Source organism: Pungitius pungitius, unplaced genomic scaffold (genome assembly GCF_949316345.1).
Source record: "Pungitius pungitius unplaced genomic scaffold, fPunPun2.1 scaffold_34, whole genome shotgun sequence".
In the NCBI taxonomy this organism is placed as follows: Eukaryota; Metazoa; Chordata; class Actinopteri; order Perciformes; family Gasterosteidae; genus Pungitius; species Pungitius pungitius.
The window spans coordinates 370172-385321 of record NW_026909849.1 but is presented as its reverse complement, the minus strand read 5'-3'; the positions used below and the strand labels follow the sequence as shown (position 1 = coordinate 385321).

General features: G+C 42.5%; 28 non-coding genes and 2 pseudogenes across 28 annotated transcripts; all 30 read left to right on the top strand.

Moving 5' to 3' along the window:
• The first annotated feature begins 354 nt into the window (after positions 1-354).
• On the top strand, positions 355-473 carry LOC134114535 (5S ribosomal RNA). The gene has a single exon (XR_009946902.1). It is a non-coding gene; the product is annotated as a 5S ribosomal RNA (ribosomal RNA).
• Positions 474-869: 396 nt separating this feature from the next.
• LOC134114726 (5S ribosomal RNA) lies at positions 870-988 on the top strand. The gene has a single exon (XR_009947093.1). It is a non-coding gene; the product is annotated as a 5S ribosomal RNA (ribosomal RNA).
• A 339-nt stretch (positions 989-1327) lies between these two features.
• On the top strand, positions 1328-1446 carry LOC134114840 (5S ribosomal RNA). Its single transcript, XR_009947200.1, has one exon. It is a non-coding gene; the product is annotated as a 5S ribosomal RNA (ribosomal RNA).
• A 397-nt stretch (positions 1447-1843) lies between these two features.
• LOC134114274 (5S ribosomal RNA) lies at positions 1844-1962 on the top strand. Its single transcript, XR_009946640.1, has one exon. It is a non-coding gene; the product is annotated as a 5S ribosomal RNA (ribosomal RNA).
• A 339-nt stretch (positions 1963-2301) lies between these two features.
• On the top strand, positions 2302-2420 carry LOC134115147 (5S ribosomal RNA). The gene has a single exon (XR_009947509.1). It is a non-coding gene; the product is annotated as a 5S ribosomal RNA (ribosomal RNA).
• Positions 2421-2816: 396 nt separating this feature from the next.
• On the top strand, positions 2817-2935 carry LOC134114773 (5S ribosomal RNA; annotated as a pseudogene).
• Positions 2936-3274: 339 nt separating this feature from the next.
• On the top strand, positions 3275-3393 carry LOC134114829 (5S ribosomal RNA). The gene has a single exon (XR_009947189.1). It is a non-coding gene; the product is annotated as a 5S ribosomal RNA (ribosomal RNA).
• A 396-nt stretch (positions 3394-3789) lies between these two features.
• LOC134115145 (5S ribosomal RNA) lies at positions 3790-3908 on the top strand. Its single transcript, XR_009947507.1, has one exon. It is a non-coding gene; the product is annotated as a 5S ribosomal RNA (ribosomal RNA).
• A 396-nt stretch (positions 3909-4304) lies between these two features.
• Positions 4305-4423, top strand: LOC134115144 (5S ribosomal RNA). Its single transcript, XR_009947506.1, has one exon. It is a non-coding gene; the product is annotated as a 5S ribosomal RNA (ribosomal RNA).
• Positions 4424-4762: 339 nt separating this feature from the next.
• Positions 4763-4881, top strand: LOC134115143 (5S ribosomal RNA). The gene has a single exon (XR_009947505.1). It is a non-coding gene; the product is annotated as a 5S ribosomal RNA (ribosomal RNA).
• A 396-nt stretch (positions 4882-5277) lies between these two features.
• On the top strand, positions 5278-5396 carry LOC134114506 (5S ribosomal RNA). Its single transcript, XR_009946873.1, has one exon. It is a non-coding gene; the product is annotated as a 5S ribosomal RNA (ribosomal RNA).
• Positions 5397-5792: 396 nt separating this feature from the next.
• Positions 5793-5911, top strand: LOC134114534 (5S ribosomal RNA). The gene has a single exon (XR_009946901.1). It is a non-coding gene; the product is annotated as a 5S ribosomal RNA (ribosomal RNA).
• A 396-nt stretch (positions 5912-6307) lies between these two features.
• Positions 6308-6426, top strand: LOC134114724 (5S ribosomal RNA). The gene has a single exon (XR_009947091.1). It is a non-coding gene; the product is annotated as a 5S ribosomal RNA (ribosomal RNA).
• A 339-nt stretch (positions 6427-6765) lies between these two features.
• LOC134115142 (5S ribosomal RNA) lies at positions 6766-6884 on the top strand. The gene has a single exon (XR_009947504.1). It is a non-coding gene; the product is annotated as a 5S ribosomal RNA (ribosomal RNA).
• Positions 6885-7280: 396 nt separating this feature from the next.
• LOC134115141 (5S ribosomal RNA) lies at positions 7281-7399 on the top strand. Its single transcript, XR_009947503.1, has one exon. It is a non-coding gene; the product is annotated as a 5S ribosomal RNA (ribosomal RNA).
• Positions 7400-7795: 396 nt separating this feature from the next.
• LOC134115139 (5S ribosomal RNA) lies at positions 7796-7914 on the top strand. Its single transcript, XR_009947501.1, has one exon. It is a non-coding gene; the product is annotated as a 5S ribosomal RNA (ribosomal RNA).
• A 395-nt stretch (positions 7915-8309) lies between these two features.
• Positions 8310-8428, top strand: LOC134115138 (5S ribosomal RNA). Its single transcript, XR_009947500.1, has one exon. It is a non-coding gene; the product is annotated as a 5S ribosomal RNA (ribosomal RNA).
• A 395-nt stretch (positions 8429-8823) lies between these two features.
• On the top strand, positions 8824-8942 carry LOC134115137 (5S ribosomal RNA). The gene has a single exon (XR_009947499.1). It is a non-coding gene; the product is annotated as a 5S ribosomal RNA (ribosomal RNA).
• Positions 8943-9338: 396 nt separating this feature from the next.
• LOC134114723 (5S ribosomal RNA) lies at positions 9339-9457 on the top strand. The gene has a single exon (XR_009947090.1). It is a non-coding gene; the product is annotated as a 5S ribosomal RNA (ribosomal RNA).
• A 339-nt stretch (positions 9458-9796) lies between these two features.
• On the top strand, positions 9797-9915 carry LOC134114819 (5S ribosomal RNA). Its single transcript, XR_009947179.1, has one exon. It is a non-coding gene; the product is annotated as a 5S ribosomal RNA (ribosomal RNA).
• Positions 9916-10311: 396 nt separating this feature from the next.
• Positions 10312-10430, top strand: LOC134115136 (5S ribosomal RNA). Its single transcript, XR_009947498.1, has one exon. It is a non-coding gene; the product is annotated as a 5S ribosomal RNA (ribosomal RNA).
• Positions 10431-10826: 396 nt separating this feature from the next.
• Positions 10827-10945, top strand: LOC134115135 (5S ribosomal RNA). Its single transcript, XR_009947497.1, has one exon. It is a non-coding gene; the product is annotated as a 5S ribosomal RNA (ribosomal RNA).
• Positions 10946-11284: 339 nt separating this feature from the next.
• LOC134115134 (5S ribosomal RNA) lies at positions 11285-11403 on the top strand. The gene has a single exon (XR_009947496.1). It is a non-coding gene; the product is annotated as a 5S ribosomal RNA (ribosomal RNA).
• A 396-nt stretch (positions 11404-11799) lies between these two features.
• LOC134115133 (5S ribosomal RNA) lies at positions 11800-11918 on the top strand. Its single transcript, XR_009947495.1, has one exon. It is a non-coding gene; the product is annotated as a 5S ribosomal RNA (ribosomal RNA).
• A 396-nt stretch (positions 11919-12314) lies between these two features.
• LOC134114533 (5S ribosomal RNA) lies at positions 12315-12433 on the top strand. The gene has a single exon (XR_009946900.1). It is a non-coding gene; the product is annotated as a 5S ribosomal RNA (ribosomal RNA).
• A 396-nt stretch (positions 12434-12829) lies between these two features.
• Positions 12830-12948, top strand: LOC134114771 (5S ribosomal RNA; annotated as a pseudogene).
• Positions 12949-13287: 339 nt separating this feature from the next.
• On the top strand, positions 13288-13406 carry LOC134114807 (5S ribosomal RNA). Its single transcript, XR_009947167.1, has one exon. It is a non-coding gene; the product is annotated as a 5S ribosomal RNA (ribosomal RNA).
• A 397-nt stretch (positions 13407-13803) lies between these two features.
• LOC134115132 (5S ribosomal RNA) lies at positions 13804-13922 on the top strand. The gene has a single exon (XR_009947494.1). It is a non-coding gene; the product is annotated as a 5S ribosomal RNA (ribosomal RNA).
• A 339-nt stretch (positions 13923-14261) lies between these two features.
• On the top strand, positions 14262-14380 carry LOC134114606 (5S ribosomal RNA). Its single transcript, XR_009946973.1, has one exon. It is a non-coding gene; the product is annotated as a 5S ribosomal RNA (ribosomal RNA).
• Positions 14381-14776: 396 nt separating this feature from the next.
• Positions 14777-14895, top strand: LOC134115131 (5S ribosomal RNA). The gene has a single exon (XR_009947493.1). It is a non-coding gene; the product is annotated as a 5S ribosomal RNA (ribosomal RNA).
• Positions 14896-15150: the final 255 nt, after the last annotated feature.

Sequence of the window (15150 nt, the reverse complement as noted above, 5' to 3'; positions counted from 1 at the left end):
CACCTACAAATTACAAAAAGTACATCACATTGTCGAAGAGATGCATGTTTAGTGTTGTTTTAACGTTGGATATATAAGGAACTTAGACAATATCATCAAAATTGATTCCGTTTCATGGTTGCTAAATTAGTGTTGATCAACATTTAACAATTGGCATACTTTTGTTTGTAATTTAGCCGTTGAAATACAGGTGCTAACCCAACATGTTAGAATTGCCAGTGAAGAAAAGTAAAGTTACCTTCAGGTTTTAGGAACCTCTCTTGCCAATCCTAAGAACTGCTTCAATTTTAGAAAAAGAAACTCTTCTGATTATCTTTGACACGTTCTAAAGGATTAGGAAAAAGATAAAAAGCAGCTTACGGCCATACCTCTCTGGTTCCGCCCGATCTCGTCTGATCTCGGAAGCTAAGCAGAGCAGGGCCTGCTTAGTACCTGGATGGAAGACCGCCTGGGAATCCCAGGTGCCGTAAGCTTTTTCACTTCTCTCTGAAAGCCGCCGAGCGCCGCAGATTGTACACCTACAAATTACAAAAAGTATATCACATTGTCGAAGAGATGCATGTTTAGTGTTGTTTTAACGTTGGATATATAAGGAACTTAGACAATATCATCAAAATTGATTCCGTTTCATGGTTGCTAAATTAGTGTTGATCAACATTTAACAATTGGCCTACTTTTGTTTGTAATTTAGCCGTTGAAATACAGGTGCTAACCCAACATGTTAGAATTGCCAGTGAAGAAAAGTAAAGTTACCTTCAGGTTTTAGGAACCTCTCTTGCCAATCCTAAGAACTGCTTCAATTTTAGAAAAAGAAACTCTTCTGATTATCTTTGACACGTTTTAAAGGATTAGGAAAAAGATAAAAAGCAGCGTACGGCCATACCTCTCTGGTTCCGCCCGATCTCGTCTGATCTCGGAAGCTAAGCAGAGCAGGGCCTGGTTAGTACCTGGATGGAAGACCGCCTGGGGATCCCAGGTGCCGTAAGCTTTTTCTCTTCTCTCTCCGAAAGCCGCCCAGCGCCGCAGATTGTACACCTACACAATTGTAAAAAGTATTTCACATTGTAGAAGAGATGCAATAGGAAGAAGATGAAAGGTGGCTTACGTCCATACCATCGTCAGGCCATTTGAGGTGGCGGGGACTGCAATGGCCATCCACCGATTGGCTGGGACTTCTGGGCGGGTCTTCTCTAGTCCATCCAATTTTCGGCATAGGATGTCACAGCCTTCTTTGCATACCCTTATTTAACCCACACAAAGATGCCAACGGCAGGCGTGACATAATTTTTTGACGCATTATAAAGGATTAGGAAAAAGATAAAAAGCAGCTTACGGCCATACCTCTCTGGTTCCGCCCGATCTCGTCTGATCTCGGAAGTTAAGCAGAGCAGGGCCTGGTTAGTACCTGGATGGAAGACCGCCTGGGAATCCCAGGTGCCGTAAGCTTTTTCACTTCTCTCTGAAAGCCGCCGAGCGCCGCAGATTGTACACCTACAAATTACAAAAAGTACATCACATTGTCGAAGAGATGCATGTTTAGTGTTGTTTTAACGTTGGATATATAAGGAACTTAGACAATATCATCAAAATTGATTCCGTTTCATGGTTGCTAAATTAGTGTTGATCAACATTTAACAATTGGCATACTTTTGTTTGTAATTTAGCCGTTGAAATACAGGTGCTAACCCAACATGTTAGAATTGCCAGTGAAGAAAAGTAAAGTTACCTTCAGGTTTTAGGAACCTCTCTTGCCAATCCTAAGAACTGCTTCAATTTTAGAAAAAGAAACTTTTCTGATTATCTTTGACACGTTCTAAAGGATTAGGAAAAAGATATTAAAGCAGCTTACGGCCATACCTCTCTGGTTCCGCCCGATCTCGTCTGATCTCGGAAGCTAAGCAGAGCAGGGCCTGGATAGTACCTGGATGGAAGACCGCCTGGGAATCCCAGGTGCCGTAAGCTTTTTCACTTCTCTCTCCGAAAGCCGCCCAGCGCCGCAGATTGTACACCTACACAATTGTAAAAAGTATTTCACATTGTAGAAGAGATGCAATAGGAAGAAGATGAAAGGTGGCTTACGTCCATACCATCGTCAGGCCATTTGAGGTGGCGGGGACTGCAATGGCCATCCACCGATTGGCTGGGACTCCTGGGCGGGTCTTCTCTAGTCCATCCAATTTTCGGCATAGGATGTCACAGCCTTCTTTGCATACCCTTATTTAACCCACACAAAGATGCCAACGGCAGGCGTGACATAATTTTTTGACGCATTATAAAGGATTAGGAAAAAGATAAAAAGCAGCTTACGGCCATACCTCTCTGGTTCCGCCCGATCTCGTCTGATCTCGGAAGCTAAGCAGAGCAGGGCCTGGTTAGTACCTGGATGGAAGACCGCCTGGGAATCCCAGGTGCCGTAAGCTTTTTCACTTCTCTCTGAAAGCCGCCGAGCGCCGCAGATTGTACACCTACAAATTACAAAAAGTATATCACATTGTCGAAGAGATGCATGTTTAGTGTTGTTTTAACGTTGGATATATAAGGAACTTAGACAATATCATCAAAATTGATTCCGTTTCATGGTTGCTAAATTAGTGTTGATCAACATTTAACAATTGGCCTACTTTTGTTTGTAATTTAGCCGTTGAAATACAGGTGCTAACCCAACATGTTAGAATTGCCAGTGAAGAAAAGTAAAGTTACCTTCAGGTTTTAGGAACCTCTCTTGCCAATCCTAAGAACTGCTTCAATTTTAGAAAAAGAAACTCTTCTGATTATCTTTGACACGTTTTAAAGGATTAGGAAAAAGATAAAAAGCAGCGTACGGCCATACCTCTCTAGTTCCGCCCGATTTCGTCTGATCTCGGAAGCTAAGCAGAGCAGGGCCTGGTTAGTACCTGGATGGAAGACCGCCTGGGGATCCCAGGTGCCGTAAGCTTTTTCTCTTCTCTCTCCGAAAGCCGCCCAGCGCCGCAGATTGTACACCTACACAATTGTAAAAAGTATTTCACATTGTAGAAGAGATGCAATAGGAAGAAGATGAAAGGTGGCTTACGTCCATACCATCGTCAGGCCATTTGAGGTGGCGGGGACTGCAATGGCCATCCACCGATTGGCTGGGACTTCTGGGCGGGTCTTCTCTAGTCCATCCAATTTTCGGCATAGGATGTCACAGCCTTCTTTGCATACCCTTATTTAACCCACACAAAGATGCCAACGGCAGGCGTGACATAATTTTTTGACGCATTATAAAGGATTAGGAAAAAGATAAAAAGCAGCTTACGGCCATACCTCTCTGGTTCCGCCCGATCTCGTCTGATCTCGGAAGTTAAGCAGAGCAGGGCCTGGTTAGTACCTGGATGGAAGACCGCCTGGGAATCCCAGGTGCCGTAAGCTTTTTCACTTCTCTCTGAAAGCCGCCGAGCGCCGCAGATTGTACACCTACAAATTACAAAAAGTACATCACATTGTGGAAGAGATGCATGTTTAGTGTTGTTTTAACGTTGGATATATAAGGAACTTAGACAATATCATCAAAATTGATTCCGTTTCATGGTTGCTAAATTAGTGTTGATCAACATTTAACAATTGGCCTACTTTTGTTTGTAATTTAGCCGTTGAAATACAGGTGCTAACCCAACATGTTAGAATTGCCAGTGAAGAAAAGTAAAGTTACCTTCAGGTTTTAGGAACCTCTCTTGCCAATCCTAAGAACTGCTTCAATTTTAGAAAAAGAAACTCTTCTGATTATCTTTGACACGTTTTAAAGGATTAGGAAAAAGATAAAAAGCAGCTTACGGCCATACCTCTCTGGTTCCGCCCGATCTCGTCTGATCTCGGAAGCTAAGCAGAGCAGGGCCTGGTTAGTACCTGGATGGAAGACCGCCTGGGAATCCCAGGTGCCGTAAGCTTTTTCACTTCTCTCTGAAAGCTGCCGAGCGCCGCAGATTGTACACCTACAAATTACAAAAAGTACATCACATTGTCGAAGAGATGCATGTTTAGTGTTGTTTTAACGTTGGATATATAAGGAACTTAGACAATATCATCAAAATTGATTCCGTTTCATGGTTGCTAAATTAGTGTTGATCAACATTTAACAATTGGCATACTTTTGTTTGTAATTTAGCCGTTGAAATACAGGTGCTAACCCAACATGTTAGAATTGCCAGTGAAGAAAAGTAAAGTTACCTTCAGGTTTTAGGAACCTCTCTTGCCAATCCTAAGAACTGCTTCAATTTTAGAAAAAGAAACTCTTCTGATTATCTTTGACACGTTTTAAAGGATTAGGAAAAAGATCAAAAGCAGCTTACGGCCATACCTCTCTGGTTCCGCCCGATCTCGTCTGATCTCGGAAGCTAAGCAGAGCAGGGCCTGGTTAGTACCTGGATGGAAGACCGCCTGGGAATCCCAGGTGCCGTAAGCTTTTTCACTTCTCTCTCCGAAAGCCGCCCAGCGCCGCAGATTGTACACCTACACAATTGTAAAAAGTATTTCACATTGTAGAAGAGATGCAATAGGAAGAAGATGAAAGGTGGCTTACGTCCATACCATCGTCAGGCCATTTGAGGTGGCGGGGACTGCAATGGCCATCCACCGATTGGCTGGGACTCCTGGGCGGGTCTTCTCTAGTCCATCCAATTTTCGGTATAGGATGTCACAGCCTTCTTTGCATACCCTTATTTAACCCACACAAAGATGCCAACGGCAGGCGTGACATAATTTTTTGACGCATTATAAAGGATTAGGAAAAAGATAAAAAGCAGCTTACGGCCATACCTCTCTGGTTCCGCCCGATCTCGTCTGATCTCGGAAGCTAAGCAGAGCAGGGCCTGGTTAGTACCTGGATGGAAGACCGCCTGGGAATCCCAGGTGCCGTAAGCTTTTTCACTTCTCTCTGAAAGCCGCCGAGCGCCGCAGATTGTACACCTACAAATTACAAAAAGTATATCACATTGTCGAAGAGATGCATGTTTAGTGTTGTTTTAACGTTGGATATATAAGGAACTTAGACAATATCATCAAAATTGATTCCGTTTCATGGTTGCTAAATTAGTGTTGATCAACATTTAACAATTGGCCTACTTTTGTTTGTAATTTAGCCGTTGAAATACAGGTGCTAACCCAACATGTTAGAATTGCCAGTGAAGAAAAGTAAAGTTACCTTCAGGTTTTAGGAACCTCTCTTGCCAATCCTAAGAACTGCTTCAATTTTAGAAAAAGAAACTCTTCTGATTATCTTTGACACGTTTTAAAGGATTAGGAAAAAGATAAAAAGCAGCTTACGGCCATACCTCTCTGGTTCCGCCCGATCTCGTCTGATCTCGGAAGCTAAGCAGAGCAGGGCCTGGTTAGTACCTGGATGGAAGACCGCCTGGGAATCCCAGGTGCCATAAGCTTTTTCACTTCTCTCTGAAAGCCGCCGAGCGCCGCAGATTGTACACCTACAAATTACAAAAAGTATATCACATTGTCGAAGAGATGCATGTTTAGTGTTGTTTTAACGTTGGATATATAAGGAACTTAGACAATATCATCAAAATTGATTCCGTTTCATGGTTGCTAAATTAGTGTTGATCAACATTTAACAATTGGCATACTTTTGTTTGTAATTTAGCCGTTGAAATACAGGTGCTAACCCAACATGTTAGGATTGGCAAGAGAGGTTCCTAAAACCTGAAGGTAACTTTACTTTTCTTCACTGGCAATTCTAAGAACTGCTTCAATTTTAGAAAAAGAAACTCTTCTGATTATCTTTGACACGTTCTAAAGGATTAGGAAAAAGATAAAAAGCAGCTTACGGCCATACCTCTCTGGTTCCGCCCGATCTCGTCTGATCTCGGAAGCTAAGCAGAGCAGGGCCTGCTTAGTACCTGGATGGAAGACCGCCTGGGAATCCCAGGTGCCGTAAGCTTTTTCACTTCTCTCTGAAAGCCGCCGAGCGCCGCAGATTGTACACCTACAAATTACAAAAAGTATATCACATTGTCGAAGAGATGCATGTTTAGTGTTGTTTTAACGTTGGATATATAAGGAACTTAGACAATATCATCAAAATTGATTCCGTTTCATGGTTGCTAAATTAGTGTTGATCAACATTTAACAATTGGCCTACTTTTGTTTGTAATTTAGCCGTTGAAATACAGGTGCTAACCCAACATGTTAGAATTGCCAGTGAAGAAAAGTAAAGTTACCTTCAGGTTTTAGGAACCTCTCTTGCCAATCCTAAGAACTGCTTCAATTTTAGAAAAAGAAACTCTTCTGATTATCTTTGACACGTTTTAAAGGATTAGGAAAAAGATAAAAAGCAGCGTACGGCCATACCTCTCTGGTTCCGCCCGATCTCGTCTGATCTCGGAAGCTAAGCAGAGCAGGGCCTGGTTAGTACCTGGATGGAAGACCGCCTGGGGATCCCAGGTGCCGTAAGCTTTTTCTCTTCTCTCTCCGAAAGCCGCCCAGCGCCGCAGATTGTACACCTACACAATTGTAAAAAGTATTTCACATTGTAGAAGAGATGCAATAGGAAGAAGATGAAAGGTGGCTTACGTCCATACCATCGTCAGGCCATTTGAGGTGGCGGGGACTGCAATGGCCATCCACCGATTGGCTGGGACTTCTGGGCGGGTCTTCTCTAGTCCATCCAATTTTCGGCATAGGATGTCACAGCCTTCTTTGCATACCCTTATTTAACCCACACAAAGATGCCAACGGCAGGCGTGACATAATTTTTTGACGCATTATAAAGGATTAGGAAAAAGATAAAAAGCAGCTTACGGCCATACCTCTCTGGTTCCGCCCGATCTCGTCTGATCTCGGAAGCTAAGCAGAGCAGGGCCTGGTTAGTACCTGGATGGAAGACCGCCTGGGAATCCCAGGTGCCGTAAGCTTTTTCACTTCTCTCTGAAAGCCGCCGAGCGCCGCAGATTGTACACCTACAAATTACAAAAAGTATATCACATTGTCGAAGAGATGCATGTTTAGTGTTGTTTTAACGTTGGATATATAAGGAACTTAGACAATATCATCAAAATTGATTCCGTTTCATGGTTGCTAAATTAGTGTTGATCAACATTTAACAATTGGCCTACTTTTGTTTGTAATTTAGCCGTTGAAATACAGGTGCTAACCCAACATGTTAGAATTGCCAGTGAAGAAAAGTAAAGTTACCTTCAGGTTTTAGGAACCTCTCTTGCCAATCCTAAGAACTGCTTCAATTTTAGAAAAAGAAACTCTTCTGATTATCTTTGACACGTTTTAAAGGATTAGGAAAAAGATAAAAAGCAGCTTACGGCCATACCTCTCTGGTTCCGCCCGATCTCGTCTGATCTCGGAAGCTAAGCAGAGCAGGGCCTGGTTAGTACCTGGATGGAAGACCGCCTGGGAATCCCAGGTGCCGTAAGCTTTTTCACTTCTCTCTGAAAGCCGCCGAGCGCCGCAGATTGTACACCTACAAATTACAAAAAGTATATCACATTGTCGAAGAGATGCATGTTTAGTGTTGTTTTAACGTTGGATATATAAGGAACTTAGACAATATCATCAAAATTGATTCCGTTTCATGGTTGCTAAATTAGTGTTGATCAACATTTAACAATTGGCCTACTTTTGTTTGTAATTTAGCCGTTGAAATACAGGTGCTAACCCAACATGTTAGAATTGCCAGTGAAGAAAAGTAAAGTTACCTTCAGGTTTTAGGAACCTCTCTTGCCAATCCTAAGAACTGCTTCAATTTTAGAAAAAGAAACTCTTCTGATTATCTTTGACACGTTTTAAAGGATTAGGAAAAAGATAAAAAGCAGCTTACGGCCATACCTCTCTGGTTCCGCCCGATCTCGTCTGATCTCGGAAGCTAAGCAGAGCAGGGCCTGGTTAGTACCTGGATGGAAGACCGCCTGGGAATCCCAGGTGCCGTAAGCTTTTCACTTCTCTCTGAAAGCTGCCGAGCGCCGCAGATTGTACACCTACAAATTACAAAAAGTACATCACATTGTCGAAGAGATGCATGTTTAGTGTTGTTTTAACGTTGGATATATAAGGAACTTAGACAATATCATCAAAATTGATTCCGTTTCATGGTTGCTAAATTAGTGTTGATCAACATTTAACAATTGGCCTACTTTTGTTTGTAATTTAGCCGTTGAAATACAGGTGCTAACCCAACATGTTAGAATTGCCAGTGAAGAAAAGTAAAGTTACCTTCAGGTTTTAGGAACCTCTCTTGCCAATCCTAAGAACTGCTTCACTTTTAGAAAAAGAAACTCTTCTGATTATCTTTGACACGTTTTAAAGGATTAGGAAAAAGATAAAAAGCAGCTTACGGCCATACCTCTCTGGTTCCGCCCGATCTCGTCTGATCTCGGAAGCTAAGCAGAGCAGGGCCTGGTTAGTACCTGGATGGAAGACCGCCTGGGAATCCCAGGTGCCGTAAGCTTTTCACTTCTCTCTGAAAGCTGCCGAGCGCCGCAGATTGTACACCTACAAATTACAAAAAGTACATCACATTGTCGAAGAGATGCATGTTTAGTGTTGTTTTAACGTTGGATATATAAGGAACTTAGACAATATCATCAAAATTGATTCCGTTTCATGGTTGCTAAATTAGTGTTGATCAACATTTAACAATTGGCATACTTTTGTTTGTAATTTAGCCGTTGAAATACAGGTGCTAACCCAACATGTTAGAATTGCCAGTGAAGAAAAGTAAAGTTACCTTCAGGTTTTAGGAACCTCTCTTGCCAATCCTAAGAACTGCTTCAATTTTAGAAAAAGAAACTCTTCTGATTATCTTTGACACGTTCTAAAGGATTAGGAAAAAGATAAAAAGCAGCTTACGGCCATACCTCTCTGGTTCCGCCCGATCTCGTCTGATCTCGGAAGCTAAGCAGAGCAGGGCCTGGTTAGTACCTGGATGGAAGACCGCCTGGGAATCCCAGGTGCCGTAAGCTTTTTCACTTCTCTCTGAAAGCCGCCGAGCGCCGCAGATTGTACACCTACAAATTACAAAAAGTATATCACATTGTCGAAGAGATGCATGTTTAGTGTTGTTTTAACGTTGGATATATAAGGAACTTAGACAATATCATCAAAATTGATTCCGTTTCATGGTTGCTAAATTAGTGTTGATCAACATTTAACAATTGGCCTACTTTTGTTTGTAATTTAGCCGTTGAAATACAGGTGCTAACCCAACATGTTAGAATTGCCAGTGAAGAAAAGTAAAGTTACCTTCAGGTTTTAGGAACCTCTCTTGCCAATCCTAAGAACTGCTTCAATTTTAGAAAAAGAAACTCTTCTGATTATCTTTGACACGTTTTAAAGGATTAGGAAAAAGATAAAAAGCAGCGTACGGCCATACCTCTCTGGTTCCGCCCGATCTCGTCTGATCTCGGAAGCTAAGCAGAGCAGGGCCTGGTTAGTACCTGGATGGAAGACCGCCTGGGGATCCCAGGTGCCGTAAGCTTTTTCTCTTCTCTCTCCGAAAGCCGCCCAGCGCCGCAGATTGTACACCTACACAATTGTAAAAAGTATTTCACATTGTAGAAGAGATGCAATAGGAAGAAGATGAAAGGTGGCTTACGTCCATACCATCGTCAGGCCATTTGAGGTGGCGGGGACTGCAATGGCCATCCACCGATTGGCTGGGACTTCTGGGCGGGTCTTCTCTAGTCCATCCAATTTTCGGCATAGGATGTCACAGCCTTCTTTGCATACCCTTATTTAACCCACACAAAGATGCCAACGGCAGGCGTGACATAATTTTTTGACGCATTATAAAGGATTAGGAAAAAGATAAAAAGCAGCTTACGGCCATACCTCTCTGGTTCCGCCCGATCTCGTCTGATCTCGGAAGTTAAGCAGAGCAGGGCCTGGTTAGTACCTGGATGGAAGACCGCCTGGGAATCCCAGGTGCCGTAAGCTTTTTCACTTCTCTCTGAAAGCCGCCGAGCGCCGCAGATTGTACACCTACAAATTACAAAAAGTACATCACATTGTCGAAGAGATGCATGTTTAGTGTTGTTTTAACGTTGGATATATAAGGAACTTAGACAATATCATCAAAATTGATTCCGTTTCATGGTTGCTAAATTAGTGTTGATCAACATTTAACAATTGGCCTACTTTTGTTTGTAATTTAGCCGTTGAAATACAGGTGCTAACCCAACATGTTAGAATTGCCAGTGAAGAAAAGTAAAGTTACCTTCAGGTTTTAGGAACCTCTCTTGCCAATCCTAAGAACTGCTTCAATTTTAGAAAAAGAAACTCTTCTGATTATCTTTGACACGTTTTAAAGGATTAGGAAAAAGATAAAAAGCAGCTTACGGCCATACCTCTCTGGTTCCGCCCGATCTCGTCTGATCTCGGAAGCTAAGCAGAGCAGGGCCTGGTTAGTACCTGGATGGAAGACCGCCTGGGAATCCCAGGTGCCGTAAGCTTTTTCACTTCTCTCTGAAAGCTGCCGAGCGCCGCAGATTGTACACCTACAAATTACAAAAAGTACATCACATTGTCGAAGAGATGCATGTTTAGTGTTGTTTTAACGTTGGATATATAAGGAACTTAGACAATATCATCAAAATTGATTCCGTTTCATGGTTGCTAAATTAGTGTTGATCAACATTTAACAATTGGCATACTTTTGTTTGTAATTTAGCCGTTGAAATACAGGTGCTAACCCAACATGTTAGAATTGCCAGTGAAGAAAAGTAAAGTTACCTTCAGGTTTTAGGAACCTCTCTTGCCAATCCTAAGAACTGCTTCAATTTTAGAAAAAGAAACTCTTCTGATTATCTTTGACACGTTTTAAAGGATTAGGAAAAAGATCAAAAGCAGCTTACGGCCATACCTCTCTGGTTCCGCCCGATCTCGTCTGATCTCGGAAGCTAAGCAGAGCAGGGCCTGGTTAGTACCTGGATGGAAGACCGCCTGGGAATCCCAGGTGCCGTAAGCTTTTTCACTTCTCTCTCCGAAAGCCGCCCAGCGCCGCAGATTGTACACCTACACAATTGTAAAAAGTATTTCACATTGTAGAAGAGATGCAATAGGAAGAAGATGAAAGGTGGCTTACGTCCATACCATCGTCAGGCCATTTGAGGTGGCGGGGACTGCAATGGCCATCCACCGATTGGCTGGGACTCCTGGGCGGGTCTTCTCTAGTCCATCCAATTTTCGGTATAGGATGTCACAGCCTTCTTTGCATACCCTTATTTAACCCACACAAAGATGCCAACGGCAGGCGTGACATAATTTTTTGACGCATTATAAAGGATTAGGAAAAAGATAAAAAGCAGCTTACGGCCATACCTCTCTGGTTCCGCCCGATCTCGTCTGATCTCGGAAGCTAAGCAGAGCAGGGCCTGGTTAGTACCTGGATGGAAGACCGCCTGGGAATCCCAGGTGCCGTAAGCTTTTTCACTTCTCTCTGAAAGCCGCCGAGCGCCGCAGATTGTACACCTACAAATTACAAAAAGTATATCACATTGTCGAAGAGATGCATGTTTAGTGTTGTTTTAACGTTGGATATATAAGGAACTTAGACAATATCATCAAAATTGATTCCGTTTCATGGTTGCTAAATTAGTGTTGATCAACATTTAACAATTGGCCTACTTTTGTTTGTAATTTAGCCGTTGAAATACAGGTGCTAACCCAACATGTTAGAATTGCCAGTGAAGAAAAGTAAAGTTACCTTCAGGTTTTAGGAACCTCTCTTGCCAATCCTAAGAACTGCTTCAATTTTAGAAAAAGAAACTCTTCTGATTATCTTTGACACGTTTTAAAGGATTAGGAAAAAGATAAAAAGCAGCTTACGGCCATACCTCTCTGGTTCCGCCCGATCTCGTCTGATCTCGGAAGCTAAGCAGAGCAGGGCCTGGTTAGTACCTGGATGGAAGACCGCCTGGGAATCCCAGGTGCCGTAAGCTTTTTCACTTCTCTCTGAAAGCCGCCGAGCGCCGCAGATTGTACACCTACAAATTACAAAAAGTATATCACATTGTCGAAGAGATGCATGTTTAGTGTTGTTTTAACGTTGGATATATAAGGAACTTAGACAATATCATCAAAATTGATTCCGTTTCATGGTTGCTAAATTAGTGTTGATCAACATTTAACAATTGGCATACTTTTGTTTGTAATTTAGCCGTTGAAATACAGGTGCTAACCCAACATGTTAGAATTGCCAGTGAAGAAAAGTAAAGTTACCTTCAGGTTTTAGGAACCTCTCTTGCCAATCCTAAGAACTGCTTCAATTTTAGAAAAAGAAACTCTTCTGATTATCTTTGACACGTTCTAAAGGATTAGGAAAAAGATAAAAAGCAGCTTACGGCCATACCTCTCTGGTTCCGCCCGATCTCGTCTGATCTCGGAAGCTAAGCAGAGCAGGGCCTGCTTAGTACCTGGATGGAAGACCGCCTGGGAATCCCAGGTGCCGTAAGCTTTTTCACTTCTCTCTGAAAGCCGCCGAGCGCCGCAGATTGTACACCTACAAATTACAAAAAGTATATCACATTGTCGAAGAGATGCATGTTTAGTGTTGTTTTAACGTTGGATATATAAGGAACTTAGACAATATCATCAAAATTGATTCCGTTTCATGGTTGCTAAATTAGTGTTGATCAACATTTAACAATTGGCCTACTTTTGTTTGTAATTTAGCCGTTGAAATACAGGTGCTAACCCAACATGTTAGAATTGCCAGTGAAGAAAAGTAAAGTTACCTTCAGGTTTTAGGAACCTCTCTTGCCAATCCTAAGAACTGCTTCAATTTTAGAAAAAGAAACTCTTCTGATTATCTTTGACACGTTTTAAAGGATTAGGAAAAAGATAAAAAGCAGCGTACGGCCATACCTCTCTGGTTCCGCCCGATCTCGTCTGATCTCGGAAGCTAAGCAGAGCAGGATCTGGTTAGTACCTGGATGGAAGACCGCCTGGGGATCCCAGGTGCCGTAAGCTTTTTCTCTTCTCTCTCCGAAAGCCGCCCAGCGCCGCAGATTGTACACCTACACAATTGTAAAAAGTATTTCACATTGTAGAAGAGATGCAATAGGAAGAAGATGAAAGGTGGCTTACGTCCATACCATCGTCAGGCCATTTGAGGTGGCGGGGACTGCAATGGCCATCCACCGATTGGCTGGGACTTCTGGGCGGGTCTTCTCTAGTCCATCCAATTTTCGGCATAGGATGTCACAGCCTTCTTTGCATACCCTTATTTAACCCACACAAAGATGCCAACGGCAGGCGTGACATAATTTTTTGACGCATTATAAAGGATTAGGAAAAAGATAAAAAGCAGCTTACGGCCATACCTCTCTGGTTCCGCCCGATCTCGTCTGATCTCGGAAGTTAAGCAGAGCAGGGCCTGGTTAGTACCTGGATGGAAGACCGCCTGGGAATCCCAGGTGCCGTAAGCTTTTTCACTTCTCTCTGAAAGCCGCCGAGCGCCGCAGATTGTACACCTACAAATTACAAAAAGTACATCACATTGTCGAAGAGATGCATGTTTAGTGTTGTTTTAACGTTGGATATATAAGGAACTTAGACAATATCATCAAAATTGATTCCGTTTCATGGTTGCTAAATTAGTGTTGATCAACATTTAACAATTGGCATACTTTTGTTTGTAATTTAGCCGTTGAAATACAGGTGCTAACCCAACATGTTAGAATTGCCAGTGAAGAAAAGTAAAGTTACCTTCAGGTTTTAGGAACCTCTCTTGCCAATCCTAAGAACTGCTTCAATTTTAGAAAAAGAAACTTTTCTGATTATCTTTGACACGTTCTAAAGGATTAGGAAAAAGATATTAAAGCAGCTTACGGCCATACCTCTCTGGTTCCGCCCGATCTCGTCTGATCTCGGAAGCTAAGCAGAGCAGGGCCTGGTTAGTACCTGGATGGAAGACCGCCTGGGAATCCCAGGTGCCGTAAGCTTTTTCACTTCTCTCTCCGAAAGCCGCCCAGCGCCGCAGATTGTACACCTACACAATTGTAAAAAGTATTTCACATTGTAGAAGAGATGCAATAGGAAGAAGATGAAAGGTGGCTTACGTCCATACCATCGTCAGGCCATTTGAGGTGGCGGGGACTGCAATGGCCATCCACCGATTGGCTGGGACTCCTGGGCGGGTCTTCTCTAGTCCATCCAATTTTCGGCATAGGATGTCACAGCCTTCTTTGCATACCCTTATTTAACCCACACAAAGATGCCAACGGCAGGCGTGACATAATTTTTTGACGCATTATAAAGGATTAGGAAAAAGATAAAAAGCAGCTTACGGCCATACCTCTCTGGTTCCGCCCGATCTCGTCTAATCTCGGAAGCTAAGCAGAGCAGGGCCTGGTTAGTACCTGGATGGAAGACCGCCTGGGAATCCCAGGTGCCGTAAGCTTTTTCACTTCTCTCTGAAAGCCGCCGAGCGCCGCAGATTGTACACCTACAAATTACAAAAAGTATATCACATTGTCGAAGAGATGCATGTTTAGTGTTGTTTTAACGTTGGATATATAAGGAACTTAGACAATATCATCAAAATTGATTCCGTTTCATGGTTGCTAAATTAGTGTTGATCAACATTTAACAATTGGCCTACTTTTGTTTGTAATTTAGCCGTTGAAATACAGGTGCTAACCCAACATGTTAGAATTGCCAGTGAAGAAAAGTAAAGTTACCTTCAGGTTTTAGGAACCTCTCTTGCCAATCCTAAGAACTGCTTCAATTTTAGAAAAAGAAACTCTTCTGATTATCTTTGACACGTTTTAAAGGATTAGGAAAAAGATAAAAAGCAGCTTACGGCCATACCTCTCTGGTTCCGCCCGATCTCGTCTGATCTCGGAAGCTAAGCAGAGCAGGGCCTGGTTAGTACCTGGATGGAAGACCGCCTGGGAATCCCAGGTGCCGTAAGCTTTTTCACTTCTCTCTGAAAGCCGCCGAGCGCCGCAGATTGTACACCTACAAATTACAAAAAGTATATCACATTGTCGAAGAGATGCATGTTTAGTGTTGTTTTAACGTTGGATATATAAGGAACTTAGACAATATCATCAAAATTGATTCCGTTTCATGGTTGCTAAATTAGTGTTGATCAACATTTAACAATTGGCCTACTTTTGTTTGTAATTTAGCCGTTGAAATACAGGTGCTAACCCAACATGTTAGAAT